We start from the raw sequence: 24,420 nt of genomic DNA on the forward strand, positions 1-24,420 counted from the left end.
TAACTGAATCTGCTCTTTCTCAATAATTCTTTTTTTTAAATTGATTTCAGAGAGGAAGGGAGAGGGAGAGAGAGAGAGATACATCAATGATGAGAGAGAATCATTGATCGGCTACCTCCTGTACGTCCCACACTGGGGATTGAGCCCACAACCTGGGCATGTGCCCTGACCGGGAATTGAACCATGATCTCCTGGTTCATAGGTTGATGCTCAACCACTGAGCCATGCTGGCAGGGCTTCTCAATAATTCTTATTTCAAAAAGAGAAGAATCTGTACTTGAGAAAAAGAAATACTATTTCTGAGACTATTTTACTGCTTTCATGTGTTTTTTTTAAACCAATATTGAAACAATTCTGAGTCATTTTGGCATTCTTTTTCTTTGTTTTTTGTTTGTTTGTTTTGTTTACCTTAAAAAGAAGTTTTGTAAGATGGTCCTGTTGTAAGTTGGGATTTCCTTTAATATAAACTGATTTGCTAAGGGGTAAGGAAACACAAGAGTCATTGCAATCAGTGAAGTCCCCAAGGGAGTGAATTTTGAAATTAGAGAATGGAATTTGATAGCCAAAGACTACAAAGAGGAAAGGAGAAAGAATGAATTGGAAACCCAAGCAAAGATATATAAATAATGGAGCATGTGTACATAAGGGAAGGACAAACAAATCTCCCTCACCACAACTGAAAGGCTGAGTTTGGAGAGAGGGGGAATGGGGTTAAAGCACCCTCCTCCACAGGGTGGGAGATTTGAAACTGACCTTTGGAGCTTGTTACTGACATCTGTTAGGACAACTTTATTAAGTTAGATGGAGAGTAGGGACATCGTGATCATCTCTTCTTGCCTCACACAGCTAGAGGATTTCAGTTAATTAGAGCTGAGATGATAAATATAATTCTATTCTCAGATTTGACTTCATAATTTCTTCATTATCTTTTGTCAGAAAATATGTATTCCATAATGTTTTGCATTATTACTACTTGTTAAAAATGATTTTTAATTAGAGTTTTCTTTTGTAGCATTAGCACCAATTAATGATAGTAATTGAATTCATTCATTAAGTAAATGATGATAATTCTAGTCACTACAAAAGGATGTATCTGGGAGGCCCTTAAGCAACTCTGGTCTCTTGTGGAATTTACCCACCTGCCTGATGCAGGTGGAATTTACCCACCTGGTGCAGATGTGATTCAGGCAATTATGTACTAATTACTGAGCATTTTACGTTAATCATTGACCACTGCCAGGTATTTGGAAATTGAGCAAGTCAAACATGATGAAATGGACAGTTAAGAAAATTACTATAGCCGAAACCAGTTTGGTTCAGTGGATAGAGCGTCGGCCTGCAGACTCAAGGGTCCCAGGTTCGATTCCGGTCAAGGGCATGTACCTTGGTTGCGGGCACATCCCCAGTAGGGGGTGTGCAAGAGGCAGCTGATCGATGTTTCTCTCTCATTGATGTTTCTAACTCTCTATCCCTCTCTCTTCCTCTCTGTAAAAAAAATCAATAAAAAAAAAAATATAATATATATATATATATATATAAAAGAAAATTAGTATAAAAACTAACCCCCATAAAGATTATCTTTAAACTAGAAGCCCAGTGCACAACATTCGTGTACTGGGGTGTGTGTAGGGGGGAAGGGTTCCTCAGCCCGGCCTGCACCATCTCACAGTCCAGGACCCCTCTGGGGATGTGCACCTGCCAGCTTAGAAAATAAGGTAGTCCCCCCCCACTCTCCCGCCAGGTAGATATCCCCTGAGGGGTCCTTAGCGCTGCTGTGGTAGTGGGAGAGGCTCTCCTGCTGAGTTCACCGGCCATGAGCGGCACTCTCCCTGTGGGAGCACACTGACCACCAGGGGGCAGCTCCTGCTTTGAGCATCTGCCTCCTGGTGGTCAGTGTGTGTCATACCAACTGGTCATTCCTCTGGTTGGTCGATTTGCATATTAGAGTTTTATTATATAGGAAGGTGAAAAAAAGATAGAAACTTACTCTCATATTTTAAAATAATTTATCTAGTTTCACATGATCATCAAAGGGCATTTACTATTAGGACCATATATTATGTGTGGTTTGGCCTTGATACATTGAGTTGAGCCTTTAAACCCCTGAATTAAAGCTCTGAGAAATGTGAGAATATCTGATTTGTAAGAAAAGTAGGTATTTGTGAGTTCAGCAAATACAATAAGTGCTAACATTTTTTGATACAAGGAACAATTACACAATTTCTCTTGAAGCTTTATTGCATCTAGAAATGCTATGAAGTAATAATACTTATAGCAATGCAAGTATGATCAAAGCTCAGGGATGAGGAAGATAATACTTTGTGTGCCTGGGAGGACTAACTAAGGCAGACAAATTCGGTGGCAGGTTCTCAGGGACCCCGGAGTCTCATACACTTTTACTAATTGCTGTTGGCACCACAGTCATCTTTGGACGAGTGTGCTAAGGTGGGGCAGAGGTAAACAAGGGAAGCAGGTGATGGATATTAAAGCTGCTATAAAGTCAGCTTCAAAGTGTGTGACATCACCATAGACGTCTAGAAAAGAACAACAGACAGGCCAGCCGAGCAAGCAATGATCCTGATTAGGAAGAGGTGCTTTTGAACCAAAGCTTTACGTTGACATTATTTGCTACAGTCATAAACAGCAACAGGCCTGCCAGCAGCTGCTGTAGTCATGAGTCAGCCCATCTTTGCAGAAGGAGCTTTGTACTCACTCACGCAGTAAACCCCTCCTGAACATCTGTCATGTGACAGATGTGGTTATATGCTGTGCTGAAACAGAGGGAGCCATACACATGAGCCCCTTAAGGACCTTACTCTCTGAGATGAGAGAAAGAGCCATCACTGATTATAATAAAGCTAAAATAGAGCAAAACTGCCTGTAAGACAGTGTGCAGAAGGGAGTTATGATTGACAAAGGTAGACTGGGTTCAGAAGATGGAGGAGCCTCAGTATGAGGCTATGAATTAGGACTCTGTTCTGTAGGCAGTGCTGAACGTCTCATGGTTTTCAAACAGGAGAGTACAGAAGGAAGATCACTCTACTGGTACTGTTAGAATGGGCTGGAGGATGCAGGGGAGACTGGACAGCAGAGAATAGCTGGAAAACTCTATTTAATATACCAGTAATCACCCCAGCTTTGTTTTTTTGTTGCAAATTATAGCAATTTAAAATACTCTCTCTTGCATTATTAATGTGTTACTTATGAGCTAAGCAAGATAATAGACAGTTTTTCTTTGGGGATTATATATGCCACCAAAAGAAAAGCTACATTCTTTCTTCTTTGCCATTAGATGATGGGAATTTGAGTAGCCTTAAAAGGAAAACACCAGCAATCAAGAAAACTTCTTTCATATTTTGACAACTGAAAACTAAACTTGTCCAACTTGAATGTTATAAAGAGACTTTTTAAAAAATGCCATGATCTTAAGCTCCTGTGAGTGAGAGCATGTGCAATCATGCATGAAACACGAGACTCCTACTACACCTGGGCCCTTCCTTGAGTTACAGACCTCAGTTCCCCAATTCTCCTGGGGCTTGGGGCAATGAGTCCTCGAGTTGTTTTGCTCAGTTCTCTTTTCTCTTGTCCAAGATGAGATCCTTCCTTCCTCTGGTACCAGCACTAATAAAGCCAAACCTTGTTGAGCCCCGCCTGGTTCTGGGTGGGCTTCATGGCTTGTTGGACATGTGGAGTGATTGATAACCGAAATCTACACATTATTCGTCCTGAGAGAACTTGGTTAAATTTCACAGACTCTGTAGCACTCAAAGCCTAGATTTCACAAAATGGAATTATCATGGCAAAGCTCCATAGCCTTTGTTGGAGAGATGATCTGCGTTTCAGTGGGAGGATACGAGGGGAACTTGGATATTTCTGCCCCACACAGCACATTGGGAGTTGGCTCCAGCCTTTAAGCCGCTATTTAAAGCATCAAGGTTAGAGACACACACTGCACTGGGGTTTGACGGACACTGTATTTTTAGTTGGGTTTATATTCCATTTCAAAATGATAACTGAAAAATAGTTTATTTTTATGGAAATAATGATCCATAGAATTTTTACCATTCGTTAGTGGCATCTGCCAGTCTACTTGACAGTGCATGACAGTAAATATCTTTCTTACTAAAAAAAACACCCAAAAATCAAGAGGACCAGAACGATGGAGGCAATCAGGAGTAGAGGTGAATGGCATCAGTGTTACTTTTTACAAAACCATTACTGAAAAGGATCTATGCTCTGTGAAACCACTAGATGGCAGAGTTTCTGCATTAGAAACACCATTTGCTGCCACTAAATACTACCTGTATTAATGATGTAGTAAGTATTCCTTATATAGATAAAATTATAAAAATGTTTTGGATTTTTAAAACTTGAATGAGCATAGAGAATTTTATTTATTTCTCCATCTAACTGGGCATCTTCTAATTATGAAACTCACCTGCAGAGGATTTGAAACGAGTCTCTGAACTGGGAATCAGATGGGTTTTCTACCTTCTACTCTGCCATTAATTAGCCCTGTGACTTTGAATGATGAATTTCCTGGGCCTCAATAAGCTTATCTTCAAAACTAGAGGCCCAGTGTATGACATGCATGCACTGTGTGTGTGTGGGGGGGGTGTCTCCCAGGTGGGCCTGTGCCTTCTCGCAGTCCAGGAACCCTTGGTGGACATCCCCTGAGGGGTCCTTAGCACTGCCGCAGAGGCTCCCACCACTGCTGCTCCACTGGCCAGCCACCAGCCGTGAGCCTGGCTTCTGGCTGAGTGGCACTCTCCCTGTGGGAGCGCACTGACCATCAGGGGGCAGCTCATGTGTTGAGCATCTGTTTCCTGGTGGTCAGTGTGCATCATAGCAACTGGTCATTCCTCCGGTTGGTCGATTTGCATATTAGGGTTTTATTATATAGGATCAGATGGCTGGGTCACTAGGTTATCTCTAAGGTATCTTCCAACTCCAGGCATTCTCATTTCCATATCACTTCATAGTTGAACCTGCTAAGTTCGCTAGTCAAACAACTTATATCTAGTAAATTATTATCCAAGAAATGTCAGCTGGCATCCATATACATAGTTAAAATAGCTGATACTTATTGAGCACCTAGTATGTGCCAGTGTGTTTTATGAGTGTCACCTAATTAAATTCTCACACGATCTGATTATAATCCCCATTGTGTAGGTGAGGAAAGTGAGGCTCAGAGAAGTTAAGTAATTAGCCCAAGAATGGATAGCTAATGGCCAGGCTGGTATGACTCTGAAACCTGTAGGTATACCATTGCCATATTTTCTCTCTCATTCAGCCTAGAAAAATATAAATGTGAATACAACATTGCTTCTGAAAAAAAATTCTATAAATTGGGAACCCTTGATTTTTCAAGGGACATAGATTTGTGTTTGTGTGTGTATCTGTGTGTTTCTGGAGACAGAACAGACTTACAGGGCTCTATTGTCACACTGTCATTGTATGCCTCTCTGTGAGTCTGGGCATAGATGCCTGGCTTCCCATTCCATGCACATTGGGAACCAGCCAGCTATCAGCTCTGTCAGTCTCATGATTTTTCAGAGCCAATATGTCTTCAAATCTGCACCAGGTAATCACTAGGGCCCTTTCCAGGTCTGGATTGATCTAATGATGTACATCCGCAATTTGATACAGGGTCCAATGTTAGCAGGATAGAAGTTGCTCAGAAAATGGTGACTCTACCCATCTAGTAGTTGCAGCAAAGAAATACTACACATACTACCAGGGCTGTTTTTTTTTTAGTGAATTACATTTTTTCCATTCTTTGTGGACAGGAAACTTATGTAGCCTTACAACCACTGCCTTAATTCAGAAGAGTGGCTTTAATATCCGGTGTTTTAAGCTCTCTTGAGAAAATAATTCAGTTCGGATGAAGACACCTTTGGTAACTTTCAAATCACAGCTCCAGTGATTAGAACACACTAATAATTCTTTGAGTTGACAATAGGTGGCAGTACAGCCTCAATTTATACCCTATAGTTAACCCTAAACCGACTTTGGTGTCACATTTTATTATTTTACAAGTACGTTATCTATGAAACAAGAATAATTAGATAAAGACACTCACCTAACTGGCTGTATCTTTGGCTACACATATAGAAATGCTGGAGGGACACCCTGAGGGAATAGACCAAAAGAGGAAACCGAGGTGGGTTTATAGGAAGCAAAAGAAGCTTAAGCTTCGAGGGCCACTCCCAAGGCCTCAGGAGAGGCCCTAGTGCTATAAATTCTGAAAAAGCATGATATTTTGTTTTCTTTTTCTTAAAGAGGGCCACCCAAATTACATAACCTTCAAGCCCCACAAAGCGTGTGATTGTCTGGAAATAGCCATGTGGCTCTTTTTAACGTAGGAAAGGGTACACAATCTTGCCATTATTAATTTTCTACCCACTTAATCTCCAGGGAGAAGGATGATCTGGTTTTTAGAAGCAAGCCAAATAAAGAGGAATCAGAGCTTAGCAAAATGAGCAGGCCAATATTCCGATTATTTATGAGTCTGAGAAAAGAAACTACTTCACTGGAACTCTCTCTCACTTTTGACAGCATACTATCTGTGCTAACAAAAAACCCACAACCCCCCCTGCCCCCCAAAACAAAACAAAACAAACAAAACAAAACAAAAAACCAACAACAAAAGAACAAAAAACAGAAAAAGGAAAATACAGGTTATAATTAGCAAATTAACAAGTTATCCTCTGCTAAAACTCCAGACCAGTATGCAGCATTCAGGGGAATTTATTTTATTTTGTCTTTTTTTTTAACCCAAGAGGTATTGTTCTTAATAAAAGACCAGTAGTGACTATTCACAAAGGAAACTGTATTTCCATTTACAAATCTTAAATTTCTCACCTGGTAATCAAGCTTAGCCTTTTTTAGGACCACCCATAGCCTACTCATTGGGAGTTCAACTAAAATTTACTCTTTGGAAAAGACAAATTAAACTTTCCAATTGGCCTGTCCTTTTGCAAACACTTATGAAGGTTGGTTTTTAGGCAAGGGAGACTTATCTATGTCTTGTTCCATAGGAAACTATTATTCAGAATGAAGATATTGCTGCCCACTTGATGGGCCTTTATGTCTACGAGACCTTAGTGTCCTTGAGGGCAGGGAGTGGGTTTGCTCTCCCCTGTGTACTTCGATGGAGGCATCTAGTAGGAGATCTACAGATGCCTTCTGAAAGAATGAATGCTAGATATTGTCTTAAATGTTAACTCAGCATGGTTCTGGGTCTATTAATTCTGTATAATGTTTTGTGAAGATTGTGCTTCAGTAGACAGACTTGTGCAACAAGTTTGCTGTGAGTAGGAGTTCTGTGTCTGACACTAGAGAGGAGCCAGAAAATGCTCCTGGCTGGCCTGCGGCTCTGGGGGTGGGTGAGAAGCTGCTCTGAAATCGAGCTTTGCCTGTGAGAAGCCCGCTCAGCCCTCCCGTGGACTTTCTTGCCCTCCCAACCGACTCCTGCAGCCGACTTTGCACAAATGGCACCTGTTGACTAGGTGCGCAGCTACACTGCCTGGATCTGGGTCAGGAGGAAAGGGACGTTAGCCACCACTTCCTCCTCCTCCTTCCCTCAGAGGGAGGTCAGAAGTAATTGGCTGTACCACAACACTCAGCATTTCCTGTTTCAGAATTATGGGTGAAGCAAGGACCTTCCTTGGACTACCTGTAATAGTCCCCCCCCTTTTTTCTGGTGGTTGAGTAACAAAACCTACCTTTCATCATCACCCCAAGCATATGGAACTGACTTTGGATAGCATGCTGTCTTGTTAGTTTATCCCCCAAATCAGAAGGGCTGCATACTTCCTAGATTCAACATGCTATGAGGCTAAAGGCAATGACAGAACAACCAAGAAATCATAAAATGAAATTGGATTGCTTTCATGTCAAAATCTGGCTATCTCTTATTATTTACCTACTTATGCCTAATTTGTTTTCTGAATTTAAAAGAATTCTGTTTTTAAAAATCAAATTTTTTAAAAAAGGATTCTGTTAGCCACATGGTAAGGTCATCAAAGTTTGTTTATAAATGTGTTGTGAGAGAACCAAATTATCTACAATCCTGTGTAAGTTTTGAAGAATGATTCCTTATTCCGACTGATTGGAAATTCAGTTGACCCTTGAACAATGTAGGGATTAGGGGGACTGGCCTCTGTGCACTCGAAAATTCACATATAACTTTTGACTCCCTGAAAACTTAACTACACTTGGCCCTCAGTATCCCTAGGGCATTGGTTTCAGGACCCCCTTTGGATATCAGAATCCATAGTTACTTAAGTTCCTTATATAAAGTGACATAGAATAGTGCATACAGTTGGCTCTCTGCATCCACAGACTCCCAGGTGCTGATCAAAATTACTGTTTTTGATTGGTGATTGGTTGAATCCATGGATGCAAATCCCATAGATATGGAGGGCCAACCATATTGAAAAAATCTTCATATTAGTTCAGACTGTATTGTTCAAGGGTCAGCTGTATACATGAAGAAATATGTCTTTGGGTTTCTTGAGTTTCCAGTGTTCTTGATGGGTTGTTGACATAACTGTGTCTCCACTCTTTACAGAGCTTTGGACGTAGTGGATGAAGGACAGGTGGCTCAAGAACACCATGAGTTTACATCACACGGTGGGGAATCCCAGTTCTTTCACACCACCAGTGAGGTGCCCGGTCCTCTACCTGCAGAGTCCAGATTGCTTAAAAAGGTAAGGCTTCATTTTCAACATTTGGCAGCTGGGAATAAACACTTTAATGAATTAAAACACTGAAGTAAACCTCTGTCTTATTGAAAAACACATACTTAAAAAGAGTGGTAAAAGTATATCATATCAAAGCGCCATGATAATAGATAAGGCATCTGAAGGGATGAGTTTGAATCTTTGCTCTTTGCTGTCTTCAGGTGTTCTTCCTTGTTGTCACGGTCACCTTTGCCTGCCTTTTTCCTTTTATACAGGCTGTGCTTTAATTAGAAGCTATTCAAAGTAGGATGGCATCAATCATTGGAATTAGTGGTTCTTTCCCATGAAAAGCATTTTTACTACTTCCTATTGTAAGGCATTTAGAGTTGTGGTTATATCAGTGTTATTTCTTCTTTTTGTTGTTGTGAATCCTCACCTGAAGATATTTTTCTGATTGATTTTTTTTTAGAGACAGTGGAAGTGGAAGGGAGGGAGGCTGAGAGAGAGAGAGAGAGAGAGAGGGAGAGAGAAGAGAGAGAGAGAGAGAGAAACATCGATGTGAGAGAGACACCTCGATTGGTTGCCTCCTGCACATGTCCCAACTGGGGCTGGGAATCAGACCTGCGACCGAGATATGTACCCTTGACTGGGAATCAAACCCATGACCCTTTGGTGCAAGAGTTGACATTCAACCATAGAACTATACTGTCCAGGACAGTAGTTTACTTCTTAATATCTAGACTAGAGGCCTGGTGCACGAAATTTGTGCACAGAGGGGGTTGTCCCTCAGCCCAGCCTGTACCCTCTCCAATATGGGACCCCACCGGGATCGGGCTTAAACGGGCAGTCGGACATCCCTCTCACAATCCAGGACAGCTGGCTCCCAACTGCTTGCCTGCCTGCCTTCCTGATTGCCCCTAACCACTTCTGCCTGCCAGCCTATCACCCCCTAACCAATCTGCTGCCAGCCTGTTTGCCCCCAACTTCCCTCCTCTGCCGGCCTGATCACCCCTAACTGCCCTCTCCTGCAGGGTTGATCACCTCCAACTGCCCTCCCTTGCAGGCCTGGTCCCTCTCAACTGCCCTCCCTTGCAGGCCGGGTGCCTCCCAACTGCCCTTCCTGCTGGCCATCTTGTGTCCACATGGGGGCAGCTATATTGTGTGTTGCAGTGATGATCAATCTGCATATTACTCTTTTATTAGATAGGATAGAGGCCTGGTACAGGGATGGGGGCCAGCTGGTTTGCCCTGAAGGGCATCCCAGATCAGGGTGGGGGTTCCCTTGGAGCGTGGGGCGGCCTGAGTGAGGGGCCTGTGGTGGTTTGCAGGCTGGCCACGCCCCCTGGAAACCCAAGCAGAGGCCCTGGTATCTGGAATTTATTTTCCTTCTACAATTGAAACTTTGTAGCCTGGAGCAGAGCCAAGCCTGGGGCTCCCTCAGAGGCCCGCAGCCATTTGTGTTGGGGTTATAATTGAAACTTTGTTGCCTTAAGCAGGTGGGCCTGGCCAGGGTGTGCAGAAAGCTTTGCTTCCCCTGTTGCCGGCGGCAACCCTGGCCTGCTCTCTCAAGCTCCATTCTGCAGCCATTTGTTTGAATTTGTTTACCTTCTATAATTGAAACTTTGTAGCTTGAGTGGAGGCTTAGGCCTGGAAAGGACAGGCAGAAAGCTTGGCTTCCTCTGTTACCTAGGAAACCTTGCTCTCTGTGGCTGTAGCCATCTTGGTTTGGGTTAATTTGCAAACTCGCTCTGATTGGATGGTGGGCGTGGCTTGTGGGCATGGCTTGTGGGCGTGTCGGAGGTATGGTCAATTTGCATATTTGTCTATTATTAGATAGGATGTTTGCATAGCAAATTCTGACTTAATTATATTGGATTAAAAGAAGCGTTCTCCCCAAGCTGATGAAAAATAGTAAGAAAAATGGACATGAGATTATTAGCTTATATTTTATATTAGGACATGCCAAATTGTATAGGGAAAATTCAACAGAGAATGCTTCCTAACTCACAATAGTGTAATATCAATCAGAGAGCCAGAAATATAAAGTTAAATTTTATAAAATGTTAGATTTAAAAAATTAAATTAAAAAAATAAGTAACCTGGCTTACTGTAATTTATACTTACTGTCAAATTGGTTTTGCATTTTGTATTTCTTTCTTTTTAAGAAATAGTTTGTAACTAGAAAAACACCTGATAAATGTAGTTATTGGCCCCCGGTAGAGTTTTAAGTTGTTTCCCACATTTCCCTTTAATAACTTAAAATAAAAATAATTCTATGAGTAACATGCCATTAAGTATCCTGTAATATTTACTGAAGTTCACTTAACAACTGATGTCAGCATTTAGAGTTGGGGCCAAACTAAATTCCCTGAGAGGGATGGCAACAAGGGGTCTGTGGTGCCCTCTCCCTTAGTTTGTAGTCTAACAATGGCTGTGTTTTCTTCAAGGTACTGATATCCCATCTAGACATAGTCCCTTAACCCTGGCTCGCTGTCCCAGCATGCTGTCAAAGAGCCCTGGAGAGGCCCCAGGAGAGGCCCCAGGCTAAGCCAGAGTCAGTACTATGAGGACTGGCAGGGAGAAGGAGGCCAGTTGGTACCGGTGGGAAAGGCACAGGATTGGAGCCAGAAGCAGGTGAACTGGGAACCCAGTGTAGGTGGAGCCAGAGCAGGTAGAAGTAGGGCAGGAACTTGAAGAAGGAAGCAAACAGAGGCAGAATGTCATTCTAGTTACAGTGTCTCCAAGTGTCACTTGAAACGGGGTCAGCCAGGCACACCTATACCTCGCCTTCCCCTTCAGAGATGGTCAAATACCACAACAGGAAGAGCTGGCTCCAGGGTCCACTTCTGGCTCTGCCTGTTGTCTCCTTTCCCTCTCTCTTGGCCCTTTCTCCCTCTCCATCATTCCTCCTTCACACTGGGCTCTCTGGCCTCCAGCTCTCTTGATCTTTCTCATTTGCATATTCTACTAGGACTGAGAGAAAGGAAGAGGCTGGAGAACAGACCCCCTCGTCCCTATTGATGTGTGCTCATCTTTATGTCTGTTGAGATCATGGCTGAGAGGTCTACCTGGACCATTCTCAGAAGTGCAAGACCCACACGCCACCAGCGTAGCCAGTATTATTGGGAAACAAATGTTAAGTCTTCTTAGATTCTGGGTAGTTCGTACCTACTGTGAGTGCCAGGGTAGCTCCCATACCTTCAAAAGCACCCTTCTCTTAGTCCACTCTCCGAAATGAGCCTGTCATTTCCTGTGAGTTTCAGCAGATTTACTAGGCAGTTATATCAGGAACACCCTTCCCACGTAGAAGGCCATAAATTCTTAAGATTCCTGAGTTGATCTAGCCTCTAAGTTATATCTAGTTATTCAAATGAATGTTTAAATTTTGTATTTGCATTAAAGTTAAGCAATTTGCCTTTCCTCGGACAATCCGAATTTATTTACTCTCTACATTTGTTCTATACATTTTATGTTGTTATATTTGTTTAACATGTTGTTAAAATTCCTTTGACGTTCCTTCAAGCTGACAAATTATCCAAAACATCTCAGAGATGTTTCTACCACAACCACCTTTGCCAGTTTTTTCATTGCCCAGTTAATCTCGTAATTGTCAAGGTGGAGCATTTTCCAAATTCCTGCCTGGATATTCTTGTTTAGTCAATAAGAATAACAATTCAATTTGACAAGCATTTGTTGAAGTAGCAAAGAGAAAAACACACACACATTTTTCTAACCTTTTCATTTTCCATGTTTCCTAGGGGGTTGGCCATCTGGAGAGGTGATATACTTCTACTTCCCTTCCCACTTCCATCATTTCTCCCTTTTTTCTCTCTCTCTAGCTTCTGCTCCACACAGGTCCACTGAATGTCCAATTCCCAGCCTTACACCAGACCAAGTTCAAAACATGAACTACTTAAGAGGCCTCCGACTCATTCACCACCATCCCAACTCCTGCCTCACCTCAAGGGGCATAACATTGTGTCTTCTCCCACTGTTGGGCTGGCCTAGGACACAGTACATGAACATTGGTCGCTGAGCTTGCAAATGGTTTCAGGTCACCAGGCTGCTGCTCTCACCAATGACAGTTCTAAAAGCATCATGCAAGAAGTAGGACCTTCCAAATCCTGAAGTCTAACCCCCAACCCTAGCCCAGACACTGAGGCATCACTTACTAACAGGTTGGACCTTCCCAATAGTGACTTCCCTAAAGGACTTACTAGTATTATCCATCCATTTCAACTCTACATTCCACCTTCCTAGTGGTACTTTATCTTAAATTGCTGGTGCCATGTGATGTTGTGCTTAGAGACTGCTGAGCCCTTGGATGTATCTTTTTGCAAATCTCTGCTTTGATCAGCAGTCAGATCTCACCATGATTTCCCACACACTCCTCCTATCCCCCTCCTGCCCAGGACCTGTCCTATTCACACAGGTAGGTTTCCCATCAAGTTTCAATTACCAAGCCTTTTCCAGACCATCTGCATGGCAGGACTCTCTCTATGCTCTATCAGTGCTGATCTAAAAGACTAAACTCTTAGGGAGGGGGGAAATGTATAGCATGTTATATTGTGTGTAAAAGTAGAGTATTAGAATATATGTATATGTATCTTTGTAAATGCATTAAGAAACTATAAAAGAATACAGGGAAAACTAACAATAATTACTTGGGGCAGGAGGACATGAGCAGATAGGGAACCCAGGTGGGAGAGAGACTTTTTACTTTGCACTTTTTCTACTTTTTTATATTTTGAATTTTGAGTCATGTGAAGATATTACCTAGTCAATTTTTTGAAGGTGGAGGAATGCATAGATATGATTTAAGGTCTGTTGTGATTAAAGTTAAATTGAAATGGGTTAGGTATGCTTGGGTAGTTTTTTTTTTTTTAATGATTCTCCGATTTGCTGTAAACTATGCCAGTCCTGATTGCATTGCCTGAGGGGCTACTATTGTTCCCTAGTTTTCTTAACATATTCATCTACTGCCTTTGCTTATACTCTTTCCCATGCCCAAAGCATCTTTCCACTTTTTGTCTACCTGTGAATTTCTACTCATCCTTTAAAATCTTGCTCAAACTGCTCTTTCTTTGTGAACTCAAAAAATTCTTCATGTTCCTTTTTGTGCTGCTACTTGCCTTGGATGTCCCTTGAGCTCAATACTTTCCATATTGATTTCCAAATCTCCTTCCTCATTAGACTAAAAGGTCCTAGGGGTCAAACTGCATTTCTATGCCTGGAACATTTACAAATTTTGCATGAATGAAATGCTGTATATTTGCAGTAAAAAAAAAAATTAGTAGAAAGCAACACTGTTACTAATGTGCAGCATTTCAGCTATCATATGAGTTTAATGTTTATATAGGCTTTCAAAAGTAGATCAGGAAAGCTCACCAAATACATATATACAGGGGTTGCAAAAGTAGGTTTGCAGTTGTAATGCAAAGAATACAATAATTAATAAATAATAATACAAGAATAAGTTCTGAGTTTTGCGTACTCACAATGGTAAGCCACATGTGGCAGCAGAAAGAGCACGTGGCAGTTTTCCAGAGTATGACTCCACCCTTCTCCTCCAGCACCTGTGCTGTGGACTTGCATGGCGGCCCAGGGGAGAGTTCTTTGTCTCCAAGAAAGCCTAGTATTATTGGATTCAGCAAGAGGTGTCATTTCTGCATCTGAGATCTCACAAGTTGGACATTCTATAGGCTGGAGAATATTGCTTTAATATCCGAAGTATGGCATTACACACAACAGGATATGGTATACCAGCTGTTTTTCTCATAAACGTAGGTCTAGCCTTGTAAGAAAAAGATTGATTGCCTCTGTATAGCCAGCTTTGGAAAAATTCATGTTCTCTGTATCCATTTGTGATACTTTGCATTTGAAGGTATCGTCATTACAGGGTTGTAGCAGGAAATCAACGAGTGATTTGTTTTTCTTTCCACCCCAAGTGCTTGTGTTGTCTTCCTTTGAGGTAGTGACTGTGGGTCCTGTTTATTTACATATGTATAAATAAACATATAAATATATGTCAGCCAGTCCATTTCCTGTATTAACCCAAACTAGAAGGCTTGTCTATGGTAGGGTTTTGTGAGTTTTTTTTAAGGAGTGTAGTAATATATTTGTTAGTTTCTCTTCCAAATATTATTTGCTTGCTGCAAAAATTTCCAACAGTCCTAAAGCATACACGATACAGGCTTACATCTTCTCTTCACCTTTGAAGGTAGTTAGTTTGGTGTCTGTCCTTTCAGACTTTTTTTCTTGTGCATTTACATAAACAGAGTCCGTTTATGCTGCCAAAGGGATCATACACTGACATTAAACTCTCTAACTTGTTTTTTTACTAACCAATTTTTGTGATTATCTTTCCAAGTCAGTATCTATAAATATGCCTCTTTTGATTTGCTGCTTAGAATTTCAAATGTATAATGTGATGAGTGTACCTTTATATAGTTTACCAATCTTTATGGACATTTAAGTTGTCCCCACCTTCTTTCTTAAATAAAGGATGCTATCTTTATGGGGGTTTTGGGGGGTCATTATTTCTGTGGGATAAATTCCCTAGAAATTGAATTAATTGAATCAAAAGCACATTTATTTTTAAGTGTTATAGATATGGTACTATCAAATTGCCCATTAAAATGTTTTATCAACCTAAGATCCCAATAAAAGTGAATAAGTGTGCCTATTTTCTTCCTACTTTATAAATATTGTATATAATCAATCTTTTTCATTTTGCCAATCTCTTGGCATGTCATTGTTTAAATTTGCAGTTCTTCAATTAAGAGTGAGGTTGAACTCTTTATGTTTATTGGCCATTTGTATTTTCTTCAATGAATTATCTTTTCATGTTCTTTGCTTGTTTTTTGTATTGGGTTGCTTTATCTTGTTGAAGATATTGTGATAAAGTGATAATCATTGGTATTCATAATTGATAAAAAATGTGTTTTTATATGGGACATTTTTATCTTCTTCCTATTCTTTTTCTTTTTAAATAACTTAGTGTTCCGGTATCCAAGCAGGGTTTAAATTTGCTGTGTGCTTGTGTGTGGGGGCGAGGAACTGTTAAGTAGTGAAAAACCAAAATGCTTCTCTACTCTCACTCGAGGGGAGTGTCAGAGGAGATGGGGAGCAGAGGGACTTTTGAAGTCATTTTTTTGGTCACTCATGCAATGGAATTAAAGGAAGGTCTCAGAAGAGTAACTGAAATGCCCTTTTCTCTCACCCACCCCAGTTCATGCATATCTTTCAGTCCCTTTGTTCAAATGAATTTCTTGCACTTACTATTAAACACATTTCCAACAGTCTTAGACTCAAAGCATCCCAGACTGAAAACATTTCAATGAAGGCCTCTGAGATTCTGTTTCCAGCTCTAGTCAAGAGAGATCCATTTCTTTCAGGAATGCCCGAGCAGGGATCATCCTGGCCAGCATGACTGTCCTGCTGTGAGGGATCACCTATGATGGGGAAGCTCAGGGCATCTACAAAGCTCTTCATAAGTAGTAATTACTGTTCTTGTTCTTTGACATCCTTATATTTCAAGCTGAATTCCTACCAGCTAATGCAGTACAGGGGGGAATTAAAGCTCTGTGACATCATCCCCATAATAAAGAGGAGGCTGGCCAGTGATGCTCATTTGTTTTCTTGAAGACATCAAGAGAGGATCAGATCCACCTTTTGGCTGGAGAGATGAACAATGAGGGGCTTGTCTTCCTTTGAATCAGTGAAGGGTTTTTCCTAATTATAATAGAATATTGGTTTTGGTGAAACCCCTCATTAGGGATCCCTTCTTGCCAAGAGCAAAGACCTCTGACTGGACTCTGATGACATCTGAGCCAATTGGAACCGTATCTGGTTGTGTATGTAGCTCTGGACACTCCAGTCCTTCTGCAATAGTTATCATTCTGTCTTGAGGAAAATCCGAAGACTTGTCCAACGCAGAACTTCGATGGGGGGTCAAACCTGCTGTAGGTGTGGCTGTGGCAGGTGTCATGGCTGTGCCAACAACCGTAGCAGAAGTGTTGACTCTCGGAATAGGTGTCCTGACTCCCGGAATAGAAATGAGAATTCCAGAAACAGGTACCATGACCGGGATTTTGAGGTAAGTCCTTGCTGAGAGAATCCTTCTGATTCATTGACTTGTCCAATGTCTCTTCAATAATATTTGAGCATGAGGCACATGATTGTGAATCAGTATCTGTTACTATTATGCAGGACGAATGCCATATTAGTAAAGTATTCTGGGCACTATTTATGAATATACTCACTTAGATACCTTTTTTTTTTTCCTGAGTACTAAATGGTTGTTTTTTGTTGTTTAGTTTTTGGGTTTTTGTTTGTTTGTTTGTTTTTGCAATTGGTCAGAGCTTAACTAACAAAGTAAATGCCAGTGAAGGTAGCTCCTGATGGGTGCTGTGGAGCCAAGGGATTCTCTGTGGCTGCAACAGGAAGAAGGGATGAATGGGCAGCTGGAGGGGCAGGAACTCAGGCTCCTGAGCTTCAGGCCATGTCTTCACTCAGAGAAGCTCACTGGTTTCTCTTTTCTACTTCTGGCTGAACTGTGTATAATTTCTTTTGAAAACAAGTTTTACTGCTGAGAATAATCACGAAAACAATCAGACAAGATTTCATACAATGTTCTTCCACCTCTAGTATCTATAACTGTATGTAATATTTCATTAATATCTTTATCACATTGCCTTTAAAAAGAAACTTTATCACATTGCTCTCATTAACTTACTATTTACATGTGCACTGCTTCCCCCCTTCTCATCCTCCCCCCCCACCAATGCAGGCTTTTTCTATTTTTTATTTAGCCAACTTATCTATTACATCTTTAAACCTGAGGAAGCTGCTTGACCCTATTGAATTTCCTTTAGTGTGTAGAATCACTCTTCACAATAATCAATTGTTTTAAAATTTATTCATAGTTTTCCAAGCATTAGAAACCTTGAATATTTAGTTTCATCAATAAGTCTGATGAGGATATTCTTGATCACTTCCTTCTGGTCATTTATAAAGTCACTGAATAGAATATTTAAGTCGGAATTATTGAGAGGTGGGTAGTTGAATAAACTGATATTCTGATCTTCCTATTTTGCTAGCTGATTTTGGGATGAGTTGTCTTTTCTGCTTTCTTTTTTTAAGAACAATACTCGAAACAACAAATATTTTCAAGGTTGTGAGTAAATATGCATTGACTGTCCTCTAAAGTACTACATGAAGCATCACATATTTTGAGGATTAAATAGTAATGAAGAAATGAGTAGGTGGATTATAGGATAAAAGGAAGTACTAGAAGGTCAAAGTACACAAAATAAGGGAAGGAATTCAAATACCAATGCGCTCAGATTCATTCAGAGCACACTGAGAGTCCCCAGTGCTTCTGCAGTTTTAGTGCAAACATCCCGCCAGTGGCTTATCCTTTGTTCCTTATGTTTGGTACATGTACTGCTTATTTATTCATTTTATGTTTGCTAATGAGGTACCTTGGGAGTTTCTCTTTTCAGCAAAAATAGAAGCGAGTGAAAGGAGGATTATGGGAAGTGCACTAAATCACACAAAGTACCAACTTACTCAAAGACAAGCCTAAATAAAAAAAAAAAAAGACAAACTTTAAGACTGAAAAGTAAGATGCCATGTATCAATTTCATTTATATTATATTGTTATTTGATCTTATAATTAAGAAAGGCATCAGAATCAAGATAATAGGTGAACGCATAAGAGGATAAATTAACCAAGGCGGAATATGTTTGGTTAGAATGATACAAAAGGGAGCCTTAGGAAGTAGAATTTTTTCAGGAATCAGTGTGGGGTGGGATTCAATTTTTATTTTTAATCCTCACAAAAGGATATTGATTTGAGAGAGAGAGAGAAACATCGATCAGTTGCCTCCCATAGGCTCCCTGACTGGGGACCAACCCGGAACCCAGGTTTATGTCCTGACCTGGAATTGAAGCTGCAACCCTTTGGTGCATGGGTTGTCACTACAACCAACTGAGCCACCTGGCCAGGGCAGGATTCAATTTTTAAATGCAGACAAAGGATTTGTAAGGTCTTGAGCAAAGAAGCATTCATGATGAATGAAATAATTCAGAGGCAGTGGCATTGATAATACTGGTGCGATGGAAGGGTGGGTGGGTATAGGGAAACAAAAAGCTATGAATGCACACAGAGTGGAGTCTCAGACTGCCCCAAAGGCTATTAAAACAGCACAGGCTTGGGATGCTGATCACACAATACAGTACACAGATGGTGTACTATAGAATTGTACCCCTGAAACCTATATAATTTTATTAACCAATGTCTCCCCAATAAAAAGAAAAACAATATGGGCTTGTGTAAGGTAGAGGCTGTAGAGTGGGCTGAAGGCAAAAGATCTGATGATAGATGACATGTAAGGGAAAGGGGATGGAATGAAAATATTTTAAGGATTTTAGTTTAGGAAGCTAAAAAATGGTGTTCCTGATGACAAATGTAATTTTCCCAAAGGAAAATTTGATTTGTTCTTTTTAGAAAATGTTGACTTTGAAGTCGTAACTTGAAAACTGGGTAGAAAGTTTTAGATCGACAGAGAGAACAGTATGGAGAAATAGATTTGAGATCTCATCAGAACGAATTAGAATCTGAAAACTTTCAGAGTGTTTCTTTCTTTTTCCCCCTTCCTTTCTACCTTCCTTCCTTTGTGCCTTCCTTCTTTCCTTTATTTATTTATTTATTTATTTATTTATTTAGTAAATTGACATCAAAACTCATTTGTTCACCAAATTTGACCTGAACTCTCATGAGGCAATTTACAATCTTTAATTTTCTCTCTCAGAGTGAACTGTCATACATATTTGCTATAGAAATATTAATGTATTATGGTATATCCTATTTATTACCTTTCCAAAATCTGAAAATTCTTACTTTTAAAATACTCTGGCTCAGTAGCTTTCCTGAAGGATTGTGGGCCTGTAGTAAGTTTAGAGAAAGAGTGCCAGTGAAAGGTCTTACAAAGTCATACATAATGGAGTGTGTCAGTGAGGGGTTGAATATACAATGAGAGTCTTACAATGAATGACTAAACTTAAAAAGAAAGACATTATCATTCATACAGGTAGAAGGTAAGAAAAAATTCAATAAATAGGTAAGTTGACAAGGATAGTGGATTTGGCAAAAAGAAAGGGTTGAGTTCCTACAGTTCTTGAAGGTTGTGGGAGTAGAGGGAGATGAACACTGAAACTGGAGCGGGGGGTGCAGCTGGAGGGAAGGCAGAGACTGGAGGGAGGCGGCTAGAGGCTGACCTCCTTTGACAGAGCGAAGGGCTGTTCATTAAGTTGGGAAAACAAGGCAGTTTTAGAAGAAGCAGAAAAGAGGAGAAAGGACAATGCTAGGAACACTTCAGAAGGAGGGAATAATTTAGGAGTAAAATCTGGTTGAGAGGCGGATCTTGAGCTCAGGTGGACCATAGTTTTAGAGAGGAGGAGAGACACATTCTCAAACCAAGGAGAAGTGTCAGAATGAGAACTTGACACTCTTCTTTGTAGAGAAAGAAATACAGTTACTCCCCCCAAAAAATGGGCCACGGGGAGAATTGGTGATTGAGAAGAGTGGAGTTTTGGAGTAAGCACTGACAAAAGTATGATAGGAAGTCACCAGGAAACAGATGGCTGTCGAAAAGGACCAAATGAAGAAAGAAGAAGGAAAGGAAGGAAGGAAGGAAGGAAGGAAGGAAGGAAGGAAGGAAGGAAGGGAGGAAGGAAGGAAGGAAGGAAGGAAGGAAGGAAGGAAGGAAGAAAGAAAGAAAGAAAGAAAGAAAGAAAGAAAGAAAGAAAGAAAGAAAGAAAGAAAGGAAAGAAAAGGAAAGAAAAAAGAAAGAAAAAAGAAAAGAAAAAAGAAAAGAAAAGAAAAGAGAAAAGAGAAAAAAGATGAGTTAAACACCATAAATCTGTAATCCAGATGTGTGCAAAGTTTGTTTGGCCAGGACTCTCATCCTTATTTTTGTTCAATGTGATCTAAAATTTCCCAGTCCACAAAAATGGGATATTATTTTACTCTCCTAGCAGACATGTAGATGTGGCACATAAAATGATACACACAAGCCCAGCCGGCATGGCTCAGTGATTGAGCGTAAACCTATGAACCAGGAGATCATGCTTTGACTCCAGGTCAGGGCATATGCCTGGGTTATAGGCTCGATCCCTAGGGTGGGGCGTGCAGAAGGCAGCCCATCAATGACTCTCTCTCATCATTGATGTTTTTATCTCTCTCTCCCTTCCTCTTAGAAATTAATAATTTAAAAAAAAACCAGATGCACACAAAATCATCATTTGCTATCAGTTTTCCCAATAATGAGCAGGTAGATTCCCAGGACTATTAAAGCTCAGAACTGCTTTACGCAACAGACTCTTAAGGGCCTGCCTCCCCCACTTCTTTTGTGCTCTTATCCCTATGACTTTGCATAGAGCAGCAGAGTTCATCTTTTAAAGATATAAATCAGATGCTACTACTACTCTGCTTGTAACTCTCCAATGGTTTCCCATCACACAAGGGAAATCTCCAATAGTTATGCCTGTCCACAGGCCCTTTGTGAACTGGCCCTTGTCCTTACCTCACTCACCACCTGCCCCTGCTCTGCCCCAGCCTCACTGAGCAGTTACTTAAACGTGCCAACTCTTTCTTGCCTGAGAATTTGGCACTACCCGTTTGCTAGTGTGAAATGCACGTCCCCAGTCCTCATGGGACTGATTCTTTCTTGTCCTTCACATCTTAGCTTTAATGTCACTTCTTCAGAAAGGCCTCTCAGTCATGATCACCTCAGCCTACATGAATTATCTTCATGGTACATATTATTATATATTTTCCTGCTTCTTTGTTTGTTTATTGTTTGTCTTTCTCCCTTGCAATGTAAGCTCCATGAAGCAGAGATTTTTGTCTCTTGTTCACTGTTGTATCCCCATTCCTAGTATAAAGTCTGCCACATATTAGGTATTCAATAAATGTTTGTTGTCCCAGCCCCATGGCTCAGTGGTTGAGTGTCAATCAATGAACCAGGAGGTCAGAGTTTGATCCCTGGTCAGGGCACATGCCCAGGTTGTGGGCTGGATCCCCAGTGGGGGGCGTGCAGGAGGCAGCCAATCAATGATTCTCTCTCATCATTGATGTTTCTTTCTCTTCCTCTCTGAAATAAAAAAAAATTTTTTTTAAATAATAAAAAATGTTTGTTGAATGAATACATGAATGTTTCTCTTTACCTTTTACTTTCAACTTCATTTCCTTAACTATTTTATTTCTCAATGACAACTTAATACTTAGTAGGTATTCAGCAGCTTGCCAATTTTCTTAATTTGGTTTAATTTATTAATTTATTAATTTTGATCCAGTAAGTATAGAACATTGCTCTCTATTCTACAGTTTTATAATTGTTGGGATTAACCATTCATACAATGTTTCCTAAGCAGCCAAGTCCAAAACCTGTTTGTTTCCTTATGCCACGAACTTCTCATCCACTGTCCCAATTAATGGCATTAAAAGAAAAAAATTTTTACATAACAGAGAGTCAGTATTTTTAGGTTAGGAACCAGTTTTGTAACAAACAGCTTAGGCTTCTCCACCTCAAGGCCCATGGAGCCTCCCTGTATAGACAGTAAGCTGTCACTCATGCTGGTGGGGAAGGTGCAGCACCCCTGCTGAGCACCAGGCTGCCAGGCCCAGTGCTGGATTTTCCTCAGGGACAGGGAGCTTCCTTTTGGTTCCCAGGGTGCTGGTGTAGTCACTCCTTTCCAGCCTGTCCAGCACAGCCTGGTTAACACAAGACCCTGTAACACACACCCAGAGAAATTGAACTGATTGAAAGCCAGCCATAGGCAAGGAATTAAATAAGAAATAGAAATATTAAAAAGATGCAGTCTACATAGGGAAACCCTAAAGCAAGTATATAATCGTAAAAATGAAACAGGGTGGGTCTAATGAATCAGACTGGGCCCTCACAGTATAATTAATATGTGTCACTCCTAAAGGGACGTATTAGCTGCCTAAACCACAAAGCGTCTTTATATTTAGCACTGTGCAATCATTAATTAGCTCAAACATGAGCTCCTGAGTTGGTTTCATTATCTATGTTTTGTAAACAAGGAAAAAGCAAGGTGTTAGTGCCCAGACTCCAAGCTGTGTGTTGCTGGGCTCAATAAAGAACCCTGGAGTTCCTGACTCTCAGCCTGAACTTGGCTTTCCTGCACTGTTGAATCAATATAATATATTATTGTAGACAGCCAAATGGGAATGACCCAAATACATGTTGTTCTTACAGGACTTCAGTCTCACCCTTGTGGTTTTCTACATGAAAGGAGACTGCTCCCTGCTTGGTGTGGTTGGAGGCTGGAGGAGAGGGACTAGAGAGAAAGGGGGAGTATGGCGTGGTAAACCAGAAGGGAAAGGCAGCATATGATTTCTGGTCTACAGAGAGAAGTTACCTGAACTTGGCTTTTTGTGGACGTCTCTTAAGTCTGAAGGATATGTGGATCTTCAAGGAGCAGGGCTGAACATGTAACTTGGCCTCCCCTTACAGAATGTTTCTGGTAAATCCTATAAGCAAAATGCAGACTAATCCTTTCCTTAAAGGAAGTATCCAGCACCTAGAATAGCAGAACGAAGAGCTATGAAGACAGAGAGGACACATTATAACATCAATGTATAGGTATTCTTTGTAGGCATGTCAGAGGCACCTGCCTGATCCACTGATAGGTAATGCTGATCTGGTTTCTGCTATTCACATTTCTACAAGATCGTATCTATTTTAGTCTTCACTATAAATTATTCAAACCAACCAGAAGCCTTTCTGCACCAGGTGGGTAAAGAAGTACCGTGGGGTTAATTCCTGGAATACCACACTCCAAGAAGAGTCTTCCTAGAAGAGTGCTTGACACAATCTCTTAAATGCAAGTTAGTCTCTCAAGGAGTCTGTGCACTAACAGCCAGGTGGCAGGTGGGGTATGGGTCCGCCTAGAGGCAACCTCTGGGCTATTGCAATTCTCCAAGCCTCCCTTCCCCCCCACCCCCCCACCCCCCCACCCCCGCCCCCGTTCTAGAGCATATTTTAGCCCTATTAAGCACTCTTTATGCCAGACACTCATACAAGAAAAAGAGCCTCTTTATTTGCGTGCCACAGACAAAAGGCATAGAATAAACAAAATAGATAATAGAATAGACAAAAAAGATAGACTCTTTTGGCCCCTGTCTCTTAACTTTGGTCTGATTTGGGGAGAGAAGTTTAATAGTAACTCAAAACATTTTTTCCAACAGATTGGGTTGACCAATAAAAATTTCACTGATTAAGCATATTTTAAAGCAAAAGATTTACTCACTGAACACTAGGCATATCACTATGGCTTTAGCTCCTCTTTTGCAGGGCAAGACAATCACAGTATTATATGAAAAATTGTGCAAGTGTAAGCTAATACCTGCTTTACATCTTTAATCAGAAGTCAAATTTGAAAAAAAAAATCAAGTAGTATTTTTCCTTCAGAGATTTATTAGTGTAGGAATTGATTTTGTTGAACTACAGTAGGTCCTCGGGTTATGTTGGAGATCCGTTCCTATGGCGTGATATAAGGTGATTTTCGCTGTAAGTTGGAACCCACCTACATAAGCACCTACATCACTCACATGGAGCACATACATAGCAGTAATGAAGTGAAACAGTAAAAGTAATTTAAAAGAAAGATAACAATTCCTGACCTTTACTTGTGGTAAATC

This window comes from Eptesicus fuscus, chromosome 10 (genome assembly GCF_027574615.1).
Source record: "Eptesicus fuscus isolate TK198812 chromosome 10, DD_ASM_mEF_20220401, whole genome shotgun sequence".
NCBI classification, from domain to species: Eukaryota; Metazoa; Chordata; class Mammalia; order Chiroptera; family Vespertilionidae; genus Eptesicus; species Eptesicus fuscus.